At 45.5% G+C, this 25,122-nt stretch overlaps 1 protein-coding gene and 1 long non-coding RNA gene across 10 annotated transcripts in view; one reads left to right on the plus strand and one right to left on the minus strand.

The window, feature by feature from the left end:
* Positions 1–160: 160 nt before the first annotated feature.
* On the minus strand, positions 161–14,895 carry LOC122425357. The gene is made up of 3 exons (XR_006264824.1): positions 14,758–14,895; positions 10,611–10,722; positions 161–409 (listed from the first exon to the last, which is right to left on the minus strand). It is a non-coding gene; the product is annotated as an uncharacterized LOC122425357 (long non-coding RNA).
* A 15-nt stretch (positions 14,896–14,910) lies between these two features.
* ZNF516 (zinc finger protein 516) overlaps positions 14,911–25,122 on the plus strand; it is a 99,397-nt gene continuing 89,185 nt past the window's right edge. For 4 of the 9 annotated variants that reach the window (XM_043443667.1, XM_043443676.1, XM_043443674.1 and 1 more), the window contains exon 1: positions 16,460–16,608. The gene's annotated coding sequence lies outside the window, so the exon portion shown is untranslated. Of the gene's footprint in view, positions 15,022–15,666; positions 15,861–16,006; positions 16,203–16,459; positions 16,609–17,055; positions 18,524–19,680; positions 19,780–25,122 lie in introns of those variants that run through there. The other 5 variants (XM_043443671.1, XM_043443672.1, XM_043443668.1 and 2 more) reach the window with 5 other exon arrangements.

Genomic DNA, 25,122 nt, shown 5'->3' on the forward strand with positions numbered 1-25,122 from the left:
ATAATAGTAAAGGGTTAAAAATTTAATAAAATTAAATATTCTTGTGTTCTGGAAGAACTGAGAAACATACCAGGGTAAAACACTAATATAACCCATCATACAAGACAAACACTGATTCACACGTTGTTACATATTAAAAAAAATAACAAATACAATATGGTTTGCTTTCATAATTATGTTTATATTTACATATGCCTTTTTAAATCTGAATCACAGAATTCTAATGTGGGTGAATTTATTTAGTTCAGGCTTCTCATTTTTCAGATGAGGTAAGGCCCAGAGAAGTTAAGTGACTTGCCGAAGGTCACACAGCTGGTCATAGCAAAGTCAGGGCAAGAGGCCATTCCTTCCATCTTTCTCCTTCAGGTGCCAGGCTGTCTCTCTTCACAACTGTGACATTGGTCCTTCTCTAAATGACCAGAAGATCAAGGAAGTGGGGCACATGAGAAAAAATTACTTGTAATATAATATAATACCTAGGAAGATACATCATTTATCAGGCCATTAAATCCCTTTTTGTACATAACAGACCAAGACCATTGATAATGACCCTGACATTTTTTTAGCAACCTTATTGAGATATAATTCACATGTCACATAACTCACCTATTTAAGCTGTACACTGCATGTACATGCAGTATTTAAATGTACATTCGGTACATTTTGTCATGTACACAGTGGAGTGCAACCATCACCTCTGTCTGGAACCCAAACCTGTTCATCACCCCACACCTGTCAGCATCCCCTCCCCTTTTCTCCCAAATCCCCCACCCCTGGCAACCCCTCATCCACTTTCGATGGATTTGCCTATTCTAGATGTTCCGTGAGTGGAATCGTACACTATATGGCCTTTGGTGCCTGGCCTCCCCCATGCATCATACGCTGCTCAGAGGAACAGCCAGGCTATGGTGTGAATGTCAGCTTCATTCCCTTTTCATGACTGGATAGTGTTTCACTGTGTTTTTGTACCACACACTGTTTATGCACTCATCGATGGAACACCTTTGACTGTTCCCTCTTTTGGCTGTTATGAGCAATGACTCTGAGCATCCACATGGAATGACTGGGTCATAGTAATTCTGTGTTTAACCTTTGGAGTGACTGCCAGGCTGTTTTCCAAAGTGACTGCATCGTTTTACATTCCCACCAGCAGTGCGAACTCACCGCATCCTTGCCCGCACTTGCTATTATTATCTCTCTTTTCATTTTAGCTCTCATGGTGGGTATGGCATGGTATCTTGTTGTGGGTTTGATTGGCATTTCTCTAATGTCTACTGAGGTTGTGCATCTTTTCTTGAGTTTCTTGGCCATTTGCATACTTTCCTTGGAGAAATATCTGGTCATATTCCTTGCCCATTTTTAAATAGGGTTATTGGTCTTTGAATTACTGAGTTGTCAGCCTTCCTTACATATACCATACACAGGTCCCTTATCAGTATATGATTTACAAATATTTTCTTTCATTCTGTGAGTTCTTTTCACTTTTTTGATAGTGTCTGTTGTCATTGTGATTGGATCTAATTAGCCTGTTTTTGCTTTTGTATGTGCTTTTGTATGTGGTGTCATATCTAAGAAGACTGCCCATCCTCAAGTTCATGATGATTTAATACGTATTTTCTTCTGAGAGTTTTATAGTTTCAGCACTTACATTTACGTCTATGATCCATTTTGAGTTAATTTTGGGGTATACTTAAGGAAGGAATCTACCTTCATTCTTTAGAAAGTTCATATCCAATTGTCCCACCACCGTTTGTTGAAAACATCCTAACATTTTCAATATGAAGCAGGGAAGCATGGCTTTTGGATGATTCCAATAAAATGTTTTTTTCTGTTTGTTTGGGTTTTTTTTTTGACTGCACCACTCAGCTACCAGGAACTATCTTAGTTCCCCTTCTTGGGATTGAACTCAGGCCCCAGCAGTGAAAGCACGGAGTCCTAACAACTGGATGGCCAGGGAATTCCCTCCAACAAAATGGTAAAGGAAGAGAATGTAAATCTGAAGTAGGAACAATACTGCAGTGGTCACACATGATTCATATCCCTTCTAATAAATCTGGGGATATTGTAAAGAAAGTGTAAAGAAACTTTAACTAATCAGTCTTCTTGGGGAAGGAAATGGCAATCCATTCCAGTGTTCTTGCCTGGAAAATCCCATGGACAGAGGAGCCGGGTGAGCTAAGTCTATGGGGTCACAAAGAGTCAGATAAATTGGTCCTATTCTTAGTGTTCCTAGAGTCTGTGGCTCTGCCGTTCGTGACCTTCCATAGGCAGCTGGTAGAATCCCCACAGTTTGGACCCAGCCTCACTTCCATGTTTGATGTCTTCTTTTTCCACGTGTGTCCTTCCAAGAAAGGATCTCATTCTTTCTAGTTCTCATCCCAAGACCTCAGAAAGGGATCATGGCTCATCAAGACATGGCTGGACACTCTCTTGGTGTTTGCACTTCAGTGAATGACATGGGGGGAAAGAACACGCAGAAGGACTAAGTGAACACTTGTCAGTGGTGGAACTTGGAGCATCATGGTAGACACCTGGGTGGTAGAACTTGCCTAAGTCCTCCCAGCAGGAGGTGTAGGTTGGTCCTGACCTGAAGGAGAAACATGATCAGCAATTCTTTATACAGAAAAAAAGGCAGGGTTTGGGTGGGTATGTGTATATTTCTTAAATGGTCAGGCTAACCTGGAGAGTTTTTACTTCAAATTGGTTTTCACTATTAGTCTGCACCCTGGACTTGATCATTCCCCCAGTGCTTGTGGGCAGCCAAAACAAGGAACCTGTTCTCTTGTTTCACATGAAGACTTTTCCCAAACAGTCTGGTGGGAGAGATTTTTCCAGGTTGTTGGATGACCGTCTATGGATGTTTACGTCTTTGAAGCCAGGGAGCACTGAACATAAGTATTCCACAGTACATTGTGGTGCATCCACACAGATGGATTCTGTGTGTATGTCATGACAAGGATGATGTCATGATATGTGGTTGAAGTTAAACAGTAAGTGTGGAACTATATGTGCTACAACATCTCTTTTTTGTAAAAGACATACCCATCTTCCTGACCCAGGGATTGAACCTGGGTCTTTCACACTGCCGACAGATTCTTTACCATCTAAGCCACCAGGCAAGACCATATATATAGTGAGAGACATATTTGCCTGTTTGCAGTTAATAAGGTTAATCCTAGGCTTTGGCATTTGGATAAAGGAGGGGGTGGGGAGCTAATCTTTTTACTATATATACCTACATATGCTTGAATATTTTATTTCAAAGGGGCATCTCTTATTTCTGCAATTTAAAAATTAAAAATTTTAACTGAGCCAACTCCATAAAACCATTTAATCTTATGCATTTATAATAGATCTGACTTTATTTCCAAATTCTCCTGTAATCACTTATTTATTGAAGGTTGCCACTTATTCTTTAAGCCAAATTTGGTAACTTATGTTCCTTAAAAATTTTTTCTTTTGGATTGTTAAATTTATTGATATAAACACATTATTCTTCTATAATTAAAATTATTTTCATATTTTTTATTCCAAATGATTGATTATGTGTATTTTCTCTGTTTCTTGATTAGACTTGCCAATGTTTATCTGTTAAATTTTTTAGTTTTTTTGTTGAACTCAATTATTACTATTATTTTTATCTGCCTCATTAAGTTGTTTGACTTTTACTCTTTTTCTTCTACTTTTTTAAGATTGATTTTATTTCATTTTTTTAGACAGCTTCTTGAGTTGAAACCTTAGTTCATGTAGTTTATAATAAATGTATTCCTATTTAAGACTTTGATATGCAGAGCTGTTATTTCTTTTTTTTTTTTCTAAGTAGTAATTTTCAACTGGTTTTTCTTTTAAAAATGTTTAAATTTATATTATATAAAGTATTTTAAATTTTTGTTCAATTTTAAATTATTTTTTTATACTAGGTGGTTGGCTAGCTCTGTATCATCAAAGTTGTTTGCATATGGCTCAGAAAAATGTATGATTTCTGCAATTTGGAATTTATCTGTAGTTTTCCCTGGCTTTTTTTTTTTCTCTTCTTTAAAATGACTGTTTTGAAGTCATTATGACTTCAAAACTAACTATTTGAAGAGCGGGTATCTTCTCCCTTCATTAGCTACAACATTCCATATTAGCTCAACCTTATGAATTGTGTCATTCTCAACTATTTTTGTTTCTTCACCCTGTGATTTCTGTTATATGTGTGTTAAGTCCTTTAATATAACTGATGATTTGTCTATTTTCTTGATATTTCTCAGTGCTTGCTTTATAGTGTTAGGTATCTAAATATCCATGACTTTAATCTTCTTGTTACTTTTACCAGTTTGAACTATCCCTTTTATTTCTTCTCATCATAAATTCTATTTTATCTACTGTTTCTATTATTACATTTAATTCATTTTTATTAATACTTGCTGGATGTCCATTCTTTCATACTTCTTGTTTTGTTATATAGTTGTCTCTCATGATATAGCATATAACTAGATCTTAGACTCTCACTTCTCATTTATTTTCAATCTTAATACAAACCCTTTTTACTCTGTGTATTTTCTGTTTATCATGATTTCTCCAAATATCTGTTAGTTTTTAGCAAATTTTCCTCCTTTTGATTCCCTTTCAAGTTGTTACTCCTAAATTTTGAACACGTATATGAATGCTTCTTTTATCTGTCCAAAATAAACAAAAATCTTGACATGTGTTTTCCTTTCCTTTTTTGCCACGCTGTGCGGCTTGCAGGAGCTTAGTTCCTCAACCAGCAACTGGACCTGAACACGGGCAGTGAGAGCATCGAGTCCTAACCCCTGGACTTCCAGGGGCTCCCAGCAAGTTTGTTTTAATTTCTCTCCCCTGGTCTTGACATTTGAGGAGATTATTATTGCAGATAGGTTTTTTAATACTTTTTACAACTTAATGTAGTAACATGTTTTATTTCTGGTTTGTCTAGGCATCCCTGCTTCTCTCCCTCATCTTCTTTTAAACTTTTTTTTTTTTTTTTTTAAATTTCCTTTAGTCTGTGGTTCAGAAGAATAATCCAGGCCCTGAGCTTGGCCAAAGCTTAGTGAGAGGAAAACATACAGCTCCAATTCTACATTTTGGGGGGATTTTCACTAGGGAGGCAGCAGAGACATCCACAGAAGGAGATGCAGGGTCTAGAGTGAGTGTCAGGATGGGTCTCGGGGCTGAAGGACAGAAGGACAAACGCTGGGGCGGGCGGCCCAGCAGCCAGGACGTGCAGAGCCTCGGACGGGCCTTTGGAGAAGAGGTCCCGGGGCGCGCTGGGCGCAGGGCGGCCGGCGGAGCCCAGGCTGGTGCTCCCACGCCTGCACGACGCTGACCGTGTTCACCTGTCGCGTCCGCTCTGGGAGCCATACACACGGTGGTGTTCCAGAAGCCTGGGGCCTTGCTGTGTGTCTTCAGCCTCCAGAATCCTGTCGTCACTTCTTCCGACACCTCTGCGTCCTGTCAGACACACTCATCAGGACCACAGAGCTAGAGAGACCTGGGCCTGGACCCCAACGCCCTTCCACGTAGGGTCTCCCCGCCAGCCCCTCCCGGCAGCCTCTCCCAGGTCTCTGAATCTGACGGCGCGGCGGGGTCTGACCCCTTCGGCCCTTCTGTCTTCCCCAGGCGGCCTCTCCCACCCCCAGACAGCACTCCGCAGGCCTTTCTCTCTCCTTCCCAGTGTCCTTTCTGGACCCTCATCTCCTGCCCAACCTCGGGATTTTGATTTTCAAGTTTGGTGAGAACTTAGCTCTTAATGGATTTCTCAGCCACTAGATCTTCCTTCTCACTGATCAGTCGTCTTTAGGAACATGTCTGATCGTGTCCTTCTGTTGTTGAAAGTGATTTGGTGGCCGCCCAGGGCCCTGAGTGAAGTCCACCTTCCTTCTGCTGTCCCCATGACCTGGGCCTTTCAGCTTGCATGTGGTTTTACTGGTAGTGTGTGTATTTAAAGTCAGCTGTTCCTTGTGTTCCACTAGTCTCTTCAACTTTGTTGAATATCATTCTTTTTTTTCTTTTCTTTTCTTTTTTGAAGAGTGTTCAGGTTATTATCATGCATGGCATTGACACTGGTGGAGAGAGTTGACCCCTACCAGGAATTATTCCAAATTTGCAGCTCATCACCGACTGCCATATTTTGCAAGAAAATCTTGTCTAGCGAAAGAATCAACCACTCTTAGTAAAATTCCTTTGTCTCCAAATAAATAAATAAAATAAAATTCCTTTGTGTCCAGTTTATAGAGAATACAACAAGGACATGTGTGCCCAGTTACTCATGTCATGTCTGACTCTTTGCAACCCCTTGGACTGTAGTCCACCAGGCTCCTCTGTCCTAGGGCTTTTTTTTTTTTTAAGGCCAGAATACTGGAGTGGGTTGCTATTTCCATTTCCAGGGGATCTTCCTGACCCAGGGATCAAACCCGTCTCCTGCATTGGCAGGAGGATTCAGTCACGGGGGGAGCCCAGAACAAGGATATTATTCTGCCCTAAACTTTCATAACAGGGCAGAGCGACACAACTGGAGGAAAATCTTTCCTGTGTCCATGGGACCAATGGATTTTAAGAGATCTACTTGTAGACACACGATTCTTTAACACATTATATGAATTCAAAACAATTCTGCTTCTAAATGACTGCGCCACAAAGAAGCATAACCACTTTGCTATGAGTTTTCAACTTTTCAGGAGTTAATAGTTATGAGTCATTTCACTTTGCCACTGTGAGCAGAATTAAACTAAATGGAATAAACTTTACAAAATGTAGCATGTGTAATTATTGTAATTCCATAGACAAACTCTCTACTTCTACTTCAGAAGGAATGATGGTCTTCTGTTCTGATCACAGCTGGCATGGGGACCACAGACTCAAAACAACAACATGCCTCAGTCGCTGGAAGATTAGACATCCCACAACAAACACTCTCATTTTTTTCACTTGTAAAGAATCATCTATAATTCATGGTTCCTACCTTCTTGTCTATGGCGTTCTCTACCTGTTAACTCTTGAGTTCAAAGGTAGGTATCTCCACACACGAAAGAGAGCAGTCATGAGGTTTTTATGACTCCATTTGAGCATGGACAAGACTAATACATATGAAATTCCCATCACATTTTGGAAATAAGTGTTTCGTGCAGTGTTTATTGAGCAAAATTTTGTTTTTTACTTAGTTTCTATATTTTTTCTCAGGGTATTAGATGACCAAACTTTCTACAGTCCCTTGTGTAGACGTTCAGTGTTTATTCCCTGTTGGTTAATCAAGACTAAAATAGTACTGAAATGAATAAGTCGTGTGTTCACACCATCAACTTCCCTGTAATTTTGCACAGCAAGGAAGGGTGAAGTCAGACAGCACAATGATGTGTCATGGGGCAAAGAGACATTGATTCCATTATAGCTGCTTCCAGCGCAGACTTGAATTTTCGGAATCCTTTGTTGGTGTTGGGATTGAAAGAAAATTTCATCAAATGTTCATTTGGAGGTAACTGTAAGCACATCTTTGCATTCAAAAATAAGATAAAAATATAAGATGAAATTTAACAGTTATCTATATAATACTTTACAGATACAGGTATTGTTTTTTCCCATTAGACTTTTTTTGTGTTGTTCTAAAGAAACGTCTTTTACCATAAGAAATATTGCTGAAACCATGTTTCAGTGATGCGTCTTAATGAACAGAAGGCCTAGGATGGAAGTTTATGATCAGTTTGCCTAAAAGTTATTTCTGTGCTTCAATCTAGAAAGCCCCAGCATAAACAACTAGATAAGCTAAATTGCAAATATAAACTCAAAAAAGTGTAGGGGAGAGGTTGAAAAGTGGAATATTGTTTTTTGCCCAGTAAATATGGGATAACTTACTTTTTTTTTTCTGCCCAGTAAATATGGGATAACTTACTTTTTTTGAAAAAAGACATGACATATAGAAAACTGTTTCATTTTTAAGGACTGCTTTATTTCTACCTCCACCCCACTTTGCTGAAGTATGATAAACTCAAGCGAAAAAGAGAAAGCCACAAGCTGCTGTCTGTTGGCCCACTTTGGCTGCACACCGGGGAGACCCCCGCTGAATGGCGGCCCCTCCTCTCTGAATTTCCTTGCTTTTGTAAATTTGTCAGTCTGTCCATGAACCTTGTTTGAACAGAGTTTGGTACTTCATGGATGATTGTATTGTATTGTAACTCACAGTGTAACACATCTTTTCTGTATTTATGTTAAATAAAGGCTTTTTAGAAACCAAAGGGCTTAAGCTGTAGGAAATAAAGAAGAAAGTGTGTGTTGTGTTACTCAAATGCCCCAGAAGTTTCTGCCAACCCAGGGCCGTGGGGAGGCCTGGCCGGCAGCAGGAGGCAGGGCTGGGTAGTTCGGAGTTTGCCAGGGAGAAGCCAGTGCTGACAAGTTCTGCAGCCAGAGGGTCTGTGGCCCCTGGGAATCTGATCCTTTTTCTGCCCGGGGACATGGGCAAGGAGCCTGGCGGGGGTGGAGCCTATGTTTCCCAACAAGTGGAAAACCTCTAGATCAGGTATTGAATGGAAGTGTTTCTTAAACATTTGCAGTTTAGGGTTTAAATCCAAGATTTGGCTAGGCTCAACTATACCAGTGGAATTTTATGAAGACAAACAAGTGTTTGAAAATCAATGAGGGTGGGGTTACTAGATGCAAAACTACACATATAGAATGGGTAACTAACGAGGTCCTACTGCATAGCACAGGGAGCTGTATCCAACATTCCGGGATAAACTATAATGGGAAATACTATGAAACAGAATATATAAACACACCTATATGTGTGTGTGAGCTCAGTCGCTCAGTCGTGTCCGACTCTTTGCAATCACATGGACTGCAGCCTGCCAGGCTCCCCTGTCCATGGGATTTTCCAGGCAAGACTACTGGAGTGGGTTGCCTTTTCTTTCTCAAGTGGATTTTCCTACCCCAGGGATCGAACCCAAGTCTCCTGCATCTCCTGCATTGGCAGGTGGATTCTTTATCACTGAGTCATATAAAACTGAATTACTTTGCTGCACAGCAGAAATTAACACAATATTGCAAATCAACTGTACTTCAACAATAATAACAAAAAAATAAAATGACTTGGACAGTTGAAAGAAAAAAAGGAAAATGAGGAAAAAACAAATGGTTCTAGAAATGATCCCCTTTCCTAGAGTACTAATACAGTTTGGGATAACATTTCTGATGTCTTCAGCTATTTTATTTTATTTTTTTTCCTTCAGCTATTTTAAAACAATGTATTAAAGGAATGTATACTTTTATAAGATTGATTACATCAGCAGCTGTATGATGAGGAAGAACACACATAGTCAGAAAAGAACTTACATTTGTCCGCATGAATAAACTATTAAAACAATTTCAAGTGATTGCACATTTTTCTTGTTCCTAATAACTTGAAATGGAATTCCCACTTTGTATATCAGGTAATTCATGTAAATTCTTCCTAAATTATAGGTTGATAGTTTCACCTCCGAAATACAGTGAGGAACACTGTATGGATTTTTTGTTTGTTTGGTAAAACTATTGTTGGGAATGCAATCCATTACAGACTCAAATCTCTTCTTTTTGAGAGAGTATAGGAGAAATTTCACTTAGACATGAGTATTAGGACATAATGCTTTTTGGTGGAAAAATGGACTTCTCATTTTTTAGATCGTGGAAATCTTGTGAAGAATAGTATCCCCTCTTTGTGTTGGGGCTAGGAAGCTCCACCTTAGAATCCTCTGGTGGGTGGGTTAGCGACGCCATCGGGGCTGCTGCCTTGCCGCCTTCTCCCTGGGCTCTTCAGCCCTCCCAACAGGGTGCGGTCACCAACTCTGACCTTGAGCATCTGTGAAATGGGATGATAGTGGCGCCTACTTCGTGGGGCTCTTGTGAGGACTAAACGACATAAAATGTAAGTTCCCCTGTAGTAAATATTCTTTTTTAAATGAGCACTTAATCTAGTACTTGGCTTAGAGTAGGGAGTGTGGAATGAATGAAGGAAGGCAGGCACTGTTGTGATTAACCAGAATCAAAAAATTTTTTTAACTTCTGTCATCATGTGCTTTTAATGATGCCTGCCTACCTGAAATATTTTTAAAATGGCTCATTGTATAAGATGTCTCAGCGATCTGACATGACTCCCCCATGTCCCCACTCGACCCGATCACCAGGATGCTGCTGTGAAGAACAAAAGCTTCCTGGTGGCTCAGTGAGTGCAGGCTAGTGATTCAATAAGAGATTCAACCACTTGTCTCTCTCAAAAATTTCGTCTTGGCCCCCAGGTTAAAATGAATGCCATGGGTTCTCTATCTACTGGGGGGGCATACCAAAACACCTCCATGTGTCCCAGAACTGAATATCGGCTCACAGCCGGGCCCTGAGGTCCCAGAGACACACAGGAGCCCTGGTTCCAACCCCAGAAAGCCAGACCCTCTTAACCAGTGGTTTTCCTTCAAGCCAGAAGCCTGGCTGCCTTCATGAGCTCATCTCAGGTTCCTGGTATATCAACTTCACTGTTCCTTTTGATTGGTTTTAATTTTTAATTTTCTGATTTTTAATATGCTTCCTCCATTTTAAGGGGGACATAGTCTGGTTATAAGTCATCAGTCAACCATGAAAATACTAACCAGAGAGTAGTTAACTTCAATTCAGTCTCAGGTTTGCTCTGTGTAGTTTCTGCTGCATGGGTTTGCGTTTGGTAAGAAGATGCAGCTTCCTTTTGTATTTCTCTTGAAACTTCTAAGGAGGCAAAGACAAGCAAAGACAGCCAGATAAGAGAAGATAAATTTTCTAGAATGGTTTTTGTTGAGATTATAGTCACTTGGTTAATCGGTTTATTTGGCAAAGTTCTTGCCCATCTGTATATATAAACACCACATTTTTTATAAAGAAGGCAGAATTGCACCTAGTTACATGCTACACCATGGATGGACCTTGAGGATGCTATGCTCAATGAAATAAGCCTGACACAGAAGGACAGATAGTTTGAGGTCCCACTTACAGGAGGTTCCCTAGAGGACTTGAATTCATAGACACAGAAAGTAGAAGAGTTCTGGCCCGGGGCTGCAGGGAGGGGAGTGGGGAGTGGTTGATGGGGACAGAGTTTCAGTTTTAAAAGATAAAGAATGTTCTGGAGATGGATGGTGGTGTGGTGATGGTTGTTCAACACTGCGAATGTACTTTGAATGGACGTAAATAGACTAAAATACTAAAAATAGTCGTAACAAAATTTTATGTCTATTTTATGCGATTAAAAAGTCACTAAAAAAAAGTTGTACCCAGCTCTCCTCATCAACAAAATGTCTTGACTTGTTAATTATGACACTGACTCATCCATATCCTGACAACTCCTTTTCTTACTGTGTTGATTCTAATACCATCGACCATGTAAATGCTGAATTCTGCTTTCCGTCAAACTGTACTCCATGAGGTGCCCGATGAGACCTCAGGCAAAGGTTTCTGAGCATTTGTTCCCACCTTGGTCTCATTACAAGTGCATCTGACTGCCCACCGAAGAGATGCTGCAGCTTCTCCTATCTTCTTTTCAGTTCTCTTAGGAAAGTTTGCATCAACGTGCACATGCAGTCAGCGATGCATGGGGAAGCATAATGAGATTTGGGGGCAGAGAAAGTCAATGGTTTTTGCTGCTGTAAGAACATCTGGTGTTAATAACAACCTATCTGTTAAGTCATTAACATACTGTGGGGGTTATAAGAGGTGCCGAGGAAAACACTCCCTCCCTTCTCTAACACGGGAAACCTTTCCCAACAAGGGGTCCTCCCTGAACCTGTCTTTCCTTCAGTGAAGACTGCTCTTCGGCCTACTTCCTTTCCTTCCATGAAGACATGCCGTCACGAACCACATCTGGGGAATTCTGTATCAGCTCTGCTGCAGCCAGCTGTTGCCGAGACCCTTCGATTCAAGTTGAAATGAGGAGCAGTTCTGAGGGCCTCCGCCTGCTGGGAATTCCTGATGGAGTCATCCCAAACTGCAGACTCTGAGACTACGTGCCTCTGAACCCCTGCGACTATGAGTGTGTTTGCCATGATGCATTGGCCTCCACTGTGGATCTGCACGAACACTGTGACCAAAAGTTATTAATGACATCTGTGTCGTTAACCAAAATAGGTGCCCAAAGTAAAAGAGAACCCATGTTGCAATAAGAATAGGATTAGGGGGTCATCGTGGAGTTTTCCTCCGAGCAGGAAACCAGGACAGATTGTTTAAACAGCCGATTCCCTGGGAAGGCTAGGGTTTCTGGCGTGGGGGAAGATAAGGAAGGCTTTCTCTGTACGTGTCTGGGTCCATTTTGCACAGATCTGGAAGAGATGACTGGCTGATTATCAAACTATTGAGAAATTCAGGTAGGCACCATAAAAAGGTGCCTTCAGGCTCAGATACCATGGAGAGATGAAGAAATCGTCACAAAAGTCTTTCAAACAACATGCAGGTTTCCACCATGACCAACTAAGCTCAGACAGACTGACCCCAAATTCTTAAAGTTACACAAAAGATGATCCCAGAGGAAGCAGCTCAGTGAGAAGCTGGGAGAACCTGGGCAAGGATCACATTAGAGATAATGGTGTGTGTGTGTGTGTATGTGTGTGTTTAGGAGAAATGTATAGTGTCTATTTCACTACTACAATATTCATCACCTTCCAGATAATTAAACTTTAAGAAACAACTGAAATCATTTTCAACACCAAAATGAAAAATACTCTGTTGGTTAGGTTCAGATTCCAGCAGGCTGAAACAATTTCGTAAGGACTATCACAATTTTGCCTCCCATCAGGGCATGGGATCACCATATGCTGAATTCCATACTGAACCACTCATGCTAATGGGCTGTTTTCTCTTCCTCCATAATCTAAACACAGAGTTGTAATCTCTGAGTCCCCAGGTTCTAAGAAAGGGAAAGATTTCAGGAAAAAACAGCAAGTTAGGATTGCACTAATGTTTTCCATTTATACATGAAATTGTTACCTACTCCACACAGTATAAAAGCAGGCAGCATATGTACTGTTCTTAAAACAGCCTTTATTGAGGACTACTGGTTGAAAATTTATATCAAATATATCTCTAATCCACTCTGAAATCTGTAAAGTTAAGTTAGTTCAGAGAGCTAAAGGTTATTTCTGGTCTTAGGTACACAATGTCACTCTCCTTTCTCAGATATAATTTAGAAAATCCCAAGAAATTTATGCAGAGACTTAACATTAAATATTCATTAATAAGTAGTGCACTTAAATTTTTGAGCATGCATATTTAATAAATATTTTTAGTGTGTCTTAGATTTCATACTATAGTTTAGACAGTTTCACTTCCAGCTTTCAGACAGACAAGGCCTCTCAGAAGATTTTCTTTTTTTGTATCTGTTTGTTTTTCACTTTTAACTATTTAGTGGAGTCTCTTAGGAACCTTTCCGATCTAAATGTCCAACAATCACACACCATTGCCTGACTTACATAGACAAGCAATTAAACATTGTTTCATTAAAATGCCATTTTCCTTAGCTTAAAGGAACAGAGCCCCAATCCTGTACAAATAATTCATTGGACAATAACAAGAGAAAATAAGTATTTTTCTCCATCTATTTCACTAACCAGAATTCTTGTTTGTTATAAAATTATAAATAAACATTAGTCCATTCGACTTGCTGACTTCTTTCCACCCAAATATTCTAATTTACTTAGACATTCCAAAATGAACTTCTCTTGGGGGATTTCAGGGAGTTACATTTTGTGAAAAACAGTGTTCTTAATCTTTGGTGGGGACTTAAAAGTCCGCAAAAGTTTAATATTTGAAGATATTAAACAGTTGACATTTTGACAACACCAAGCATGTTGCAGAAGTGGTATAAGAACTCAGATATTTTGTTTTCATGCCATTTTTTAAATCGTGTGTTGACAAACAGACAGTACTGTAAACACTGGGCTCGAGAATGGCGCTCTCAACAGTAACAAAACCGTCCTGGCCCTCAAGCTGCCATTTTCCACGATGTACCTCCTGCCTCTCAAGTTACATTCTCAGATTCTGCATGCATTGTAGAGAAGCGGGTAGAAAGGAAATCTCTTAAAAGCACAGTATCAATATTATTGCAGAATCCGCATGACCCTGAGTGAAATCATATGTGGGTGATAAGCGGGTGAGAGAAAGAAGTCAAGTCAGGAAAATCACAATTTTATGAGGAGGAGTGCAGAAATTTTGTTCATTGACTGTTGGTCTAACTTGTCAGTTTTCCACACATGGAAGTTATTATTGCAATACTGTTGTCTTAAACAGACCCAAGGATTTTCACCATGGATTCACATCCATTTCAAAATACGACAAAAAAATATTAAAGCTTCCAGTATGCAAATTTTAATCTCTTTGGGTGTCCACAAATATATATGTGTGACAGTATGTCTCTATATGACATTAATATCCATGTCGTCAGTTGCAATTCGTGACACTTTTATTTGTGCATGTTTACTCTGCATTATAAAGAACGGTGGGCACTTCAATAATTTTCTGTGAATCGGACTTAAATCTGATCAAGAATACATCGCACTTAGGCATTCAGGCTGAAAGCTGTAAGAATTGTCAACGACCTTCGCCAAGCCCGCTCTCGGAGTTAGTGCAGATCATTAATCATATTTTATAAACAGGGATCCTTCTCTCGAAGCTTCTCAGCCCTCTTGCTCCCTCCCTGTCTCTCCCCCCGCCCCAGACCCTTCCTGCGTGGAAACACACGCACATGCACACACATCCCACATGCATGCAGGCTGCACTCACATTGCACACATGCAGAATGGCCCTGGCTGAGCGTCCAGCTTTGCAGGCACAAGCCCCTCCCTTGGCGCGCGTCCGGAGTAGTTTCTGTTGCAAATGCCCTAAGTTGGAGGGGCCCCGAGCTGCAGCAGCCGGTTACGTTAGCGAACGTCAGGCACCGAGAGAAATGCCACGGCGGAAGGTAACGCCTGGACTGAGGCGCGGCCTCCCCCGAGAGCGCAGTCAGGGTCCTGGATGGAACCCATGTCCACCGCCGATCGTCACGAGGTCAGCGGAACACTGCCCGAAGCCTGGTGGGCGAGGGCTGCCTCACCCCGCGCCCCGATCTACGTCACCGCGGGCTCGGGGTGGGGGGCTCCAGCTCCCAGAGCCTCCCCCGGCCTCGTCCCCGCCTTCCCCTCCATCTGCCCGCTCCCGCCCCTTCTCCTTCTGCACCACTCCCTCCCCCCACCCCATGGAAGCTTTCTGGGGTCAAACTGGAATTTCTATTCCCAGACTTAGTGCAACTAACTATGGCCCACGGAGAGAAGTAGCTGAGATGAGAGAATGGAGTTTGAAATAAAAAAAATCACACTGAAACTTTTCAAGGATTTAAGGGGGGGAAAAAGGTGATATTTTAAAACTGATATCCAGCAGAACGCTAGTTCTGAAGTCTTCCCAGTGGGACCCCATCTTGATCTGCTGTTAATCTGCAGATACTCTGCGCCTGGACTCCCCTAAGCGCCTTTAGCAGGAAGTTAGATGAAACGCACACCCCGAGCGGTTGGTAAAGCACGCGCGGCTGGGACCACCGGAAGGATATCCGAGTATAAATCTGGATTCGAGGCTTAGCGCTCAGGTGCCCGAGTCGGCTGGAAATGCATCCCCAGCACGCCTGCACGTATGGATGCGTGCTCGTGTGTATATCCGTGTGTGCGCGTCAACAGCTTCCCCTAACTGGATCTGCGGCAGCGCTGGCCCTCGGGAAGCAGGGGCGACAACTAGCCGCTGGGATCGTGATTCAGTGCTATTAGGGGAAGAATTATCTGTGTCTGAGTCATCGCGAGCCTCCAGACTTTCCCCGCAGTGTGGCAGAACTTTGTGCTGATGAGACAATAGTGGAGCGTGTGCGTTTCCTACAGGGCAGACCATTCCGGTGCTGGGGGAAGCCTCGGGCCTGCGCCCGGCTGCTGGGGCCCGGCCCCCTCCCTGCGCCGCGTAGCCCCCGGAGCCCGGCCGGCGCCGGGGTCCCCGCGGGGCGGGCGCGTCCCGGGCGCGAGCGAGCGGCGCGGGGAGGGGGCCGGGCGCGTGGCGGGCCCCGCGCGCCCTCGCGCGTCCCCCGCGCCCGGGCGCAGCTGGCGCGGTCGGTCTAGTGCAGCGCTCGGCTCCGCGCCTCGGGCGCTCGGCTTCACCTTCAGAGGCGCGGGGCGTGCGCGTCCTTCTCCCCCGGCCTCCGCCTCCCCTGCAAGGTAGTGGCTGCGGTGGGGTCGCGGCGGGGCCGGCGGGGGCGGGGGCCGCGGGGACCAGGCCTCGACGTGTGGGGGACCCGGCGTGCGCTGCGGGGGTTGGGGGCGCCGGTGAGGGACTCCGGGGCGCGGGGAGGGCTGCTCGCTTCCCCGGTGGGTAGTTGCTCCGCTCCGCAATTCCGGGAGAGGGAAGATGCAACTTCAGGCGGCCGGGCGAGCGCCGGAGAGGTGGCTTTTACCGCAGTGGAGGGGCGGGGTGGGGGCCGGAGGGGAGCGCGGAGGAGGCGCTGGCTTTGTACACTTCGTCAAAGGCGACGCGGGAGGAGGGGAGCTCGGATGCGCTCTCCATCCATTAGCAGACAAAGAGCAAATTGCCTTACTTTAAAGTAAAACGCTCCGGCTAATGAAGGTGGGTGATGGGGTTGCGGGGCCCGAGGAGCCGCTTCAGTTATTAAGGGTTCGGCGGATGGGGTCGTTGCCTGTGGGCAGCGAGCGCGGCAGCCTCGGGGACAGGTTTGCGGGAGGGGCGTCGCTTTGCCTCCCCCTCCCCTGGCTCCCTGCCCGTCAGCTGGGAGCGCAGAAGTGACCCTAATGTTAAAAGAAGTGAGAGCTCTGAAGGGAAGTTAGGGCAGGGGTGGGGGTGGGGGCGAGAGTTCTTGCAATGACTCTGAGGAGCGGTGGGGAGGGGGTCTGGCAGGCGGGGGCTCCTCGGAGATGCACCCAGCCTGCCAAGGGTGGGAGCAGGGGTGGGGATGGTACTGATCGCGATTCACACCCGGGCATACACTAGGAAAGAATACTTGGGGTGTGTGTATTTGGGGAGGGGAGGGTCGGGTCGGAAAATCGCCTGGTCTGCCATTTCCAGGGAGAGCTAACCTACTGAGGAGTTACGATCATTATTTAGATTAAACTGCCTCGTGAAGTTTTAAAGAAACTTTGTATGAATAAGTTTGTTAAAAGCCAGCCGAGCTGGGTATTTAAAACAGTGGTTCGTGGAGGAGGGTTGGTGTACGGTGACAATCAGCGGTGGTGGGCTGGGGGGCCGGTGGACCCCTGCTATTAGGGACCAGGGAAATTGAGTCTTTTACTCGAAAAGTGTGGGTCTGTTCGTCAGCCGCGGTTATTATCGGCGTTAACAAGCTCCCGGCTGCAGACCCGGATCTGACCAGGAGCTTCTGGGTTGTGTGTCTGTATCCTACTCATTCCGCTGGGCTTATTGATAAAGAAGTAATTGGTCTCCGGGTGTGCAGAGATCAACTTGCTCAGCCCTCTTTTTCAAATATATTCATCCTGTGCCTTATTTAATCCAGATGCACAAAAAGCCATTTGCTGCTGCATTGTTGGTTTACATTTTTTGAAAAGGCGACTGGTGTAACCTGTGGAATTTGAAATGCAAATAAAAGCTCGTGGGAGTTGAGGCAGAACAAATCAGCATTTATAAAGTGAAAAAGATTTAATGTCTCTGAAATCATTGCGGAGGAAAAAAAAAACTGGAGAGGGGGAGTGCTTTTTCAGGGAGTGAATTGTGACGTCAGGTCTTTTTGGAAAAGATGTTATTTTTAAGGTCTGGAACTCGGGTATGTAAAGTGCTTACAGGAAAAACAGATTACAAGATTAACATCTGTTAACATGATCGTTTATCTCCAGCCAAAAATAGGTCAGTTCTTTCTTAAGGAAACACTGTGACTGGCGCATGCTTAAATAATAAAATTAAAATAATGAATTCATAAATTAGAACCGGCGATGGTGATACTCTGACCTGTGAAGAACATTTTTTAATTTCGAGATCAGTGAAAGGTCAAAGTCCCTTTTGGGTGTTGAGGACAACTTCATCCCGCGTCCACTACCCGCCCCCCTACCCATGACCCCTCCTTTTCACAGCTTGCTTCCTCTTCGCCCCCACCCTGATTGCTAATTTTCCCTTTCATCCATTGTGGAAGTATAAAATATATTTAAATGGATATTGTCTGACGCCCCCGTCCTTAAAGAAGGCAAACTCTCGGCGCAGATGGCTAACTTTCAGAGCTCTGCTGTTGTTTTACCAATAAATGAAACGGTAGGGGGGGGGGGGGGGAGAAAGGAAACAGCCTTGCAAAGTCTCCCTGCCCCCTGGGTGTGAGTGACGGCTCTTCTGGCCAATCCGCAGCGGCTTTCTCCATCCCGGAGGTAATTTGGGGTGTGAGTGTGTACGCGCGCGCGCGTGCATGCGCCCATGTGTCTGCACACTGTTAAGTCCGACCAGCCCCGAGCACCCGTAGGCTCCGGATTTGCACAGTTGTGAGCTGTAGACGTGGACACGCTTTTATCCGAGTCTGTGCAGCTAGGTAGGCACTCAGCAGTTTCTCTGAGTGTCCTCCTGTAAAGAATGGGCATCGGAGGTGCTTTCGGATTCAAGGCGAAACCTGCAGAAGGGGAAGCCAAGGAGTGATGTGATTATGCTTCTCAGAGATTATCGAAATGTGTGGTTCCTCTCGTCTCGTTCCCACGCGACAGGCGCGCCCCGCTTCTTGGGGCTGGAGTGTTGGAGCCCACTCGCCCGGCGCTAAGCGTAGCGAGATCGGGAATTGTTCACACTGGTGTTGGCTGTAAAAGTGAAGGGCAGCGTGTACCTTCCAACTTAAGATTTTATTTTCTCCCTGGCTGCTGATACTCCGTCCGTGGCAGAGCCTAGAATGTGACCAGTTCACGGTCAGGGAAAGTTCCGCTGCCCACCCGAGTGACGAACGCGCAGCGCTGGCCGCGCGCGCGCGCACACAATGCGCACATTCACGCGCGGAGAGCGTCCCGGGCCGCCCCGCGTTTCCTGCGGTTTAGCCCGGCACCCACTTCCCTCGGATTATGAGTGGTGGTGGCGTGTGGAAGTGTGCGGGCCGACTGGTCGCGCAGCATCTGCTCAGTGTTGGAGCCGCGGCGCCGCTTCGCCCCGGGGCGGACGGCGGTGCTGCGGGGAACGGTTAAGGCCCCACTCGTGCCCACTCCTTCCCGGAGACCTTCCCTGGGAGGGACCTGCGCCCCGGCCTGGTCCACGCGCGGTGTATCCGGCTGCGGGGCCGCGCAGCGGTCACCTGTACGGTCCATGGGCGATCCCGGGCGACAAGATCCTAACTGGGCGACGAGGTGGTGTCCAGCCCCGCGCCCCCCGCCCGGGCCGTTCCCGACCCCCAATCCGAGTACGACTCGGTCCTCCCCCCCGCCCCCCATCTCTGTGAGCTCGCGGATGGAGGAATGGGTAGCAGAGGGAGGTATCGCTGGATTAAATCATTCCTATTTCTGCTCCTCCCGGGGTGCGGCGCGGGGCCCGGGGCGCCGGGGGGCGCGGGGGCTGGGCGGGGGCGGGGGCGCTTACCTGCCCGCCCCGGGGGAGGGGGCGGTGGCCGCGCGCGGCCTGGCTCACTGGGGGAGGGCCGGGGGCGGGGCGGGAGGGGCGGGGAGGGGGGAGGGCCCGGCCTGCGCCCCCGCCCCCCGGCGCCCGCCCCCCGCCCCCGTCATGTGGAGCGGACGTCACACGCCTGCACTGTAACCCAAGAAGTGAAAGAGACGGGGACCCACGGCCCAACTTCGCACCGTAACAAAGGCGGGGGTCCGTGCGGGCCGGAGGGGGTCTAGCTGGGGAGGGATCGGGCTCGCCGGAGCGAGTGGGGGATGGAGCTGGGGGTGGGGCCGCCCTGGGGAGGAGATGTTGGGGGGGGCTTGGCCCGGGCGTGAGGGCCTGGTCTGGGAGTGGGGTCCTGGCTGGGGCGAGGGGAGCGAGGGCCTGGGCGGGGGTCCACGGGGAACGGGGCATGGGGACCGGGGCCGGTGTACACGCGGAACGGGGCAGTGGGGGCCGGGGCGGGGGTCCACGCGGAACGGGGAAGTGGGGACGGGGGCGGGGGTCTGCGGGGGACGGGGCAGTGGAGGCCCGGGCTGGGGTCTGCTCGGGGCCCTGGCCGGGCGGGGGTGTGCGCGGCGGCGCGGATCGCGCTCCAGGGGCCCCGGCGCCGCCGAGGCCAGGTAATTGGTTTCTATTTTAAACTTCACTTTGTCCTGGCGGAGGTGGGGCGGTGGGAAAGGCGTGGCCCCCGGGCGATTACATAAGGATACGTACCTGATCCGGTCCGGGCAGGGGGCCGCGCGCGGCTTTGGGCGTGAGGGGCTGGTGGGCACCGGGCCCAGGCGTCCCGGTGCGGGGCTGTCGCGTGTGGAGTTGCTGCGCCCTGCCGTGGGGGGCCCGTGCTCCCCACGCTGGAACTGAAGGGGCCGGGGGCCGGGGGCCGGGGGCCGGGTCTGATGGCGGGGTCCACCGGGTAACAAAGGGCAGGGCTCGGGACCCTGGGCAGCGCGCGGCGCTGACCTAATGGCAAGTCACAAAAGTCTCAATTAAACGTGCCATAGAAAGGCATTTCCCCGTGAACCTGCCCTTAGTCTCCAGTCTTGATTAAAGATGATTTAAACATTGAGGTGCTCCCACCCGGTGGCTGTGTGAGACATACCATTAAAGGACTGACCTGAGGAGAATCAAGGGTGGTTATTCTCCCAACAGGATCTTCTCCGGATTATTTTTCCTGCCTCCCTATTAATACGATTGGAGTATTTTGGTTGAGGAATGTAAGTGCTACTTTAGGGAACTCGGCATGTCTGCTATTCCGTAGGATCTTTCTGCTGCTGCGCAAAAAAGAGCTGATTTTATCACTTGTTTGTTCCTTCATATTCTCTGGCATTCTTTGATTGTGGCGTCAAAATAGCCGTGTATTTATATTTACCCAGACCGGCCAGAATTAAGTGCCCCGCAAGCCACTGCCGCGATGCTTTCCCTGTGTGTGAAGTGGGAGGGGCGGAGCTGGCCCGGGTCTGAGGGCTCCGGTCAGGGAGAGGGACAGACAGTTCCTTGAGAGCAACTCCCAGCTCCCCTGAATGGGCCCTGGGAGACCCTGAGTTCTGAGCCAGACTTCAGTATTTTGGTAACGGAATTCGAAGTTTGATGTGTTAAGATACAAATATATCATGTCTGATATTTTTCTTAGTTCTTTAGTAGGGCTTTATTTTGTTTAACTTGCCAATTTGAATATAATGAAATGCTTAAAGCACTTTTAACATTCTTAAAAAAAAAGAAAAATCCCAAGGGATGTGCCCTCAAGCTCAGAGAGAAGAATAGGGGAAGTCTCTAAAATGAAACAGAACAGCCAAGGAGCCTATTTGGTAGGTAAAGGAGGAGTGCTGCTTCGTTTTATTTCTGAAAGCTGTTGTTTGTCAGAGCAGTCTTTCCAAATGGCTTAATATACTGAAACTTACTCAATCAAGAACTTTTAACATTTGGATGTGTAATTGATATTAGTCACTGATGACCCAAGAGTAGTTTTCATCACCAGTCTTAATCCCATTGTTAATTTGTAAAGGACCTTTAAAGTTGACTAATTTAGAGATTAAAGTTTTCTTGGGGCTCTGAAGTCCCACATGTCTAACTTTGTAACATGTCCCACAGACCAACCCAGGGTGAATTAAATGGGTGATGTTTGTGAAAACAGGTTGATGCTGAAATTGCCTTGTCTCTACTTCCATGAATTAAACTTTAACTTCACTTACCTTACCTGCTCCTACTTGAAGATATCTGAGTCTTACAGGTGGAGCATTTGGTGTGGAGATTAAGTTTAGCAACAATTATGTAAAAAAGAAAAGGAGACTTCTTTAAAGAATAACTCGGAGTGGGGTAAGCTCTAACAGATGGTTTTCAGCCTTACTAAATAGGGAAAAATGATAATCTGACCAAGGAATTTAAGGAGAGTTTAGTCATGGATAGTTCTTGAAAAACCAGTACTTGGTTTATTGGGTCATTGTGGATTTTTATTTATTCATTTTCTAGGATACGTATTGGTCTTATTCATAAGTTACCAGAACGGCTCTTTTATAAAGAATTTTGTGAGAATGCCTGTAAGTCTGGCCAGAGATTGTGTTTAGAGTTTCAACTGCATTATACCTTAATGGCATAGAAATAGGAAACTGAAATAGAAGCCGATTCTGTTCAGTGGGAAGGAGCTTGTCCAACCGTATGTGCTTTCCTTTGATAATATGTTTGTTTTCAACATTCAGGATACTACACTCTTTTGGTTTTTATTCCGTTTTCAACATCAGTGTTAGCTATATCGTTAAAAGTGGTATTTTGCTTATAATGTAATTAGATTTCTAACTGAGTAAAGCAACTCTGTTGTGCAGGAAACACATAACTTTTTCACTGGTGTTTGATGGCCACATTTAGCTGGAGACAGCTAAATTTTCTCAGTAACAGGCATAGATTTTGGCAGAAGGAATAGAACTAATGAAGAAAGCAGAAGAAAGTGAAAAGACTTTGATCAAATATCTGCAGTCATAAATATTTGAAGGTAGAAGTAGCATTCTGTCTTCAAAAGGAGATACTATAGGTGCTGTAAATGTTTCTGCATTTTAGCTCTTGGATGGAGTTATTCTGGCACAGTTCTTTAAAAAATGCATCCCTTTGCTTTCCTAACTCCTCCCCCTCGAAAGTCCTAGAGGATGTGGGAAAGGTTTCTTTAACTCTTGCTGAATGCTGTTGGGGGAACACTAGTGGGGCCCTGTGTACGCACAGCAGAACGAGCGCCCAGCACGTGGACCTGGCTTGGCTTGCTTGGCACTCGGCACCTTTGATCTTCTCCAGAATTCTGAATGTCTAAATAGGAAAAATTCACTGCATCACCGTCCTCAGCTCCCAGATCCTTACTCTCTTGGTAGGAAACCACATCTCACTTGGCTTTGCATCTTTCAAGTGAATAGCAGCGGCAGGATGTGGCTTCCTTCTGCAGTCTGATCGGAAAGTGCAGAGACCGGCTAGCAGGATGGAGCTTCGGGATGGCAGATGTGAATGTGGGATGTGGGTGTGCGTCCCTGGGCACCTGGAGTTTGGGTATCAGCAAGTTTTTGACTGGTCGCTGGGCTTGGCGCTCACTGGTGGCGTGAGTTACTCATGAGACTGTGACCCTCTTCTCCTTCCGGTCCCCTCCTTGGGGATGTCACCTCTGACCTTTTCCAGCTGATGACCAGCAGTATGTTGGCAGTGGTCTGTTTGGGATTAAATGAGCCTTGGGACCATGAGAGTGACAGCATTTTTCAGATTCAAGCCTTGGTGTCCCTTCTCTCTGCCTCCAGGAACAAGTGAATTTAGGGAGGGGGAGGTGGGACTTTTCTCTTTGATGGAGGGGTGACCTTTGCCCTGAGTGAGATTCCCTCCCCACCAGAGTAAGTGGGGGGGCACTGATTTATGGGAGGGCGTCCTTTGTATTTTTGGACTCCAGCTATGAATAACTTGCAGTTCACAGAAATGCTGGCAAATTGTCACAAGCCTGTATTAAGAGAGGAATCCCATCAAATGTTTATTTATGAAGAATTTCTTAATAAAACTAACCTTATGGGAAGAATAAGGAAAAGCTTTCACTATAAATTTGAAATATCTTACCCAGTTCTTTAAAAAGCATCTTTATTTTAAAATTAATTTTCTTCAAGAGAGGGCTGTTTTAGGGTTACCACTTAAATAGCTATAGGAGGAATATGCATGCAGGCCCCATAAATGCATTTCTTGTAAGTGAGAGTTACACTGTCTGCCAAGGTGTATCAAGTGTGTTTCAGATGGACTGGTCAGAATGAGCAGTTGCAACTGTCTGTTTGGTGTATTCTTTATCCCTTGCATCTGGCTACATGTGATTTGGGCAGCTGCAGCTTCTCTTTCCAGAGCTAACACTGGTTGTCATGTTTTTGTCCAGAATGAACTGTTTTCCAGCAGCATATCTCGGAATTGTAACAAAGTGTAATTTTTGTGGCTCTCACATCCCTTAAAAGTAGTTTTCCAAAAAAGAGCTGGTATTTAGCCTTCCAATTCAAATGGCACCGAGAATCACAAAACAGAAGTAATTAGAAATGCAGCTTGTTTTAGAACCCAAACATGTAAATACGTGTAAAATGATGAGTCAAGCACCACCGCAGAGCTTTGGAAAATCAATTCAAAAAGCAACTCCATTGGGTGTAGGTAGATTTTCCTGTGTATTTCAAATATGTGTTCGTTCTGGTAGGTTTTCTTTTTCTTTCTGTTCTGTTGGGGTTGATGATGTTTTGCAGTCAGGAATTTAATCAAGTCGTTACATTCTGAAAACCGACTTTAAGAAATACGTTTTACATGTGACCTGAAGTTCAGACACTTCCTCAATGGAGGGTTGAAAGGAGACCTAATGTATTTCCCTTTTAGGAGGAAAGTAAGCTGGCGCCGTCTTCCTCCAGAACCAGGTAGGCTGTCTCTCACCGTTTCTGGCAAGGGGGACTGCCTGTTGTCAGCTCAGCCCTCCGTGCAGCTGTCTTGTTCTTTTCTTGCTCACTCAGGAGATGGGGAGCGTAGGCTCACATGTGGTGTTAGCTTTCACGACATAGTTGAAGGGAGACTGAAAAATTGAGGTTTTCTGGTAAAACTCTAGTTTTTTCTTAGGCACTCGGAATTAAAAAAGAAACCCTTTTCCAGCATTATTTGATCTTACTCGAAAAACCCTCCGTCTCCAGCTCTTCCCATGTGAAAGGAAAGGATATTTGTTTAGGAATTTCTGTCCTTTGTCTCAGAAAAGGGCAACATGTGCCTGTGTGTGCCATATGGCACTGTTTAACCTATGTTGCTCGGACTGACTGGGGCTGTGTGAGGCGCTGATTCCTTTCAACATTCCAGAATGTTCTTTGAAAGTTGGGACAGTGAAGGATGCCTCCAGAGTTGTGCTGAGAGGCTGTTCCTGTCTTCTGCAGCTTCTTGTTCAGTTGGTATTTGAGGGCTGTGAGCAAGTGTCGATTTTCTTTTTTTTTCTTGAAATAATGTTTGTGGGAAAAGAGTTTGACATTAAATGTTGGCTGGTTGTGTGGATTCAGGAAGACACACAGCCCCATGTGAGTAGTTAAAACTTCT

This window comes from Cervus canadensis, chromosome 23 (assembly GCF_019320065.1).
Source record: "Cervus canadensis isolate Bull #8, Minnesota chromosome 23, ASM1932006v1, whole genome shotgun sequence".
NCBI lineage: Eukaryota > Metazoa > Chordata > Mammalia > Artiodactyla > Cervidae > Cervus > Cervus canadensis.